The following is a 2,936-nucleotide window of genomic DNA, read 5'->3' as shown; positions in this document are numbered from 1 at the left end:
ACCCTGCTGATAAACCGAGGCAGTGAATGACTGCACGAGCATCCCCCACCCCGTTTATTCACTCTGAGGCACAGTGTCCCTTTTCCTTCCACTGGGCCATGGTCAAAAAAAGAGAGTTGAGCTTTCCTGCAGGTGAAGGTAATAGTTACCTTCCAGCTGTGTGTTAACCTGCTCCCAGACCAAATCAGCGCACACTCCTCTCGCCGGAGATCAAGCACAAGCTTAACCAGGCACTTAGAGGAAATAAGGTGTTTGAAGGGGACGTAAGTAATAAATCATCCAAATTACTCGGAGTGAACAGATGAAACGACTGAGGTGCCCTCTGGGTTTGTCGAAGTTAGGCAGCCTGTGCGTAATGGTGACATCCCTTCTGGCTGCAGCATCAACGTTTCTGTACCTGCAGCGGGGGAATTTCAGCACAGCTTTTGTGAGCAGAGGAAAAAAGGGCTGTGTCGTCGGGGCAGAGGGATCCGCAAGCTGGGAGCTCTGCTCTGCCTCCTCGACCGTGTGTTACGGTGTCTGAAACCAGCCATGGATCAGAAGCCACTGGGAAAGACGGACAGAGGGACAGAGAACCTGTTCCTATAGACAAGACAAGGTAAAAGGTGACGGCTGTAATGAGGAAGTGTCTTGAGCCCCGAGTAAGCATCCTCGCTTGGTAGGTGAGTCGGCATAAGTTACTTAGAGCTGGAGGCTTTCCCGAAGAGATGAGGTTTGGAGAAGATGTATCACCTGGTGCTGGAATCGAAAGCCTCTGGCTTGGTTACCTCCAGCTGCAAGGGAGGGCTCTGAAAGGCGTGCAGCAGGTCTGGGAGCTGGGCTTCTCTGGGAAAAGGCTTATGCACGAGGAAGTGGCTCCTAGGTCCTGACGCTGCCCACGCTCCCCAGCTCGGCAGGCGCCAGGTGCGCTGCCTTGCCGGGCTCCTGGTGGGTAGCGTGCTGCTCCGTTGAGAGGCAGCAGCTCTGGGCTTCGGCTGAGCTGGTGCTTGCCCTCTTACCCTCTAACACGGGAGGGAAAAGTGCTGCCTCGTGCGCTGCCGAGGAAAGGCTGCCAGGCCTCTCTAGCCCACTCCTCCTGCCAGCAGAGCGTTGCTGTCCCAGGCGTGTCGCTCGGTGTTGAGTAGAAGCTGGTTCTGAATGCCCAGAGCAGTGGGTTTCCTCTCCTGAAAGTACCGCAGTGCAGAGACTGCATTTCACCTTCTTGAACATCACTTTTATTTATGCTTATATTGCACTAGACAGATTCTCAGTTTGCTTTGTGACGATGCTATCCAAACAGATAGGGGGATCGAGGTGGGAATCCTCCCACCCCACTTCACTCCCGAGAGCTGGACGTCTAGTTAAAGCTCATCACCTGCTGCGTGACACGTCCTTTGCTCATGGCGAGAGCGGAGCCTCACTGGGGTGGGGTGCCCGCCCTGCCACAACCACGGCTACCTGAGACTGAGCCCGTAACTCTCACATCTCTGAAGTTACTTGCTGCTTTGGGGAGCTGTTGGAAACCTTTGTAAGACGGCTTTGAATCCTCCTTTCCCTCTTCTCACTGCTGCCTGTGAAATGGATACCCTCGCTTGAGTCAGCATCTGTGACACCAGCGACGTCCTCTCTGTGGCAAGACCCTATTTTAAGCTTTCCATCAGAGGCCACAGCTATTTGTGTCATTGTCAAAACTCTTCAAAAGGTCTGGTGACATTGATGGCAGGTCTCCTGGAAGCCAAAGGTTCTGCAGAAGCATAAATCGGCCCAGCAGCACTAAGTGCAGGTGAAAGAGAAGCCAGCTGCACATCCTTTCTGTCTCCCTTGGCAACAGCATCCTGCCAACAAAACCCGCTGCCAAGTGAAGGCTGGAAAGGAGGGGACGTGCCTTGCACAGCTGGGGCTGGTCAGGCTTTGTGTGAGGGGGGAGCTGTCAGCCCAGGGAACACTCGGGTGCCTTTAAAATGATTTTTGGTTTGTTCCCTGTGTTTTTGGACAAGGGAACGCACAGAGGCTCTGGCCTTGTGAAGGTTTTTCGTCTGAAATTCCGAACGATGGTCTCTGCAGTTTTGAGCCATATGTTTCCACCCATGAGAGCACACAGGGAGGAGATCTGTGGTGAGTTACTACCTAACAGATGTGGCAAATCCGCCAGCAAAGGTTAAGAGACGTGGCATGGTTCTCTTGTTACGCCAGCTGCAGCTTCGTGCTAAATCATTGTTTCAGCAGCAAGCTCTTAATCAGCCCTGAGCTCTGGAAACTGCTAAACCAGCTGATGTTTGTAAGGACCGGGGTTTTTCATAATGCACGAAATACCTTTTTTTAGAAAAACCTTCAGACTGGGAGCAGTAAGGGTGAAAAGTGAACTGCAGATGGCAGGGAGAAAAGGATTGCCAGCATGAGAGCACGAGCAAGCCAGGATGCTTACCCCTGCTCTGTCTTCCCAAGTCCTCCATGGAGAGGTCTGGGCTGTGAAACACACAGTGCGCCAGCCTGGCCCTCCTGACGGGGCTTCACTCCCAGAAAATCAGTGCTGGGGTCGCCGTCACAGGCCGCGGAGCTGCTAGTGCTGCCGAATCTCACACCTATCATCACAGCATCATTCCTTCCTGGTCTGGCCAAAACAGAAGCCTGGCTGCAAAGCGCTGGTGTCCAAAGCCTGAAAAAATGGAGCATCTTCTCACCTGGGCGATAAAGAGAGAAGGAGGAGCTGGCTTTTCTCTCTACCAAAATACCGCGATGAGCTTTGCGAGGACTCCCTGTAACAACCTGCGCGGGCTGTTGCGGCAGCCCCGGGTGCCACAGGGACTGTGGGTGGTGGCGGTTGTCCTCTGACTCTGGGGCACACATCCGGCACCGCTCTCGGGGAGCCCTGACTTGTTGCCCCCTTACCGCTTGCCCGCGCCTTTTCAGGGACAGGGAGCTGGCCACACAGGGCACAACTTTGTGCTCTCTGGGCA

The sequence above is a fragment of the Buceros rhinoceros genome, unplaced genomic scaffold (genome assembly GCF_000710305.1).
Source record: "Buceros rhinoceros silvestris isolate BGI_N320 unplaced genomic scaffold, ASM71030v1 scaffold23589, whole genome shotgun sequence".
Classification (NCBI taxonomy): domain Eukaryota; kingdom Metazoa; phylum Chordata; class Aves; order Bucerotiformes; family Bucerotidae; genus Buceros; species Buceros rhinoceros.
The sequence above is the reverse complement of the archived record's forward strand: the minus strand, read 5'-3'. Positions refer to the sequence as shown.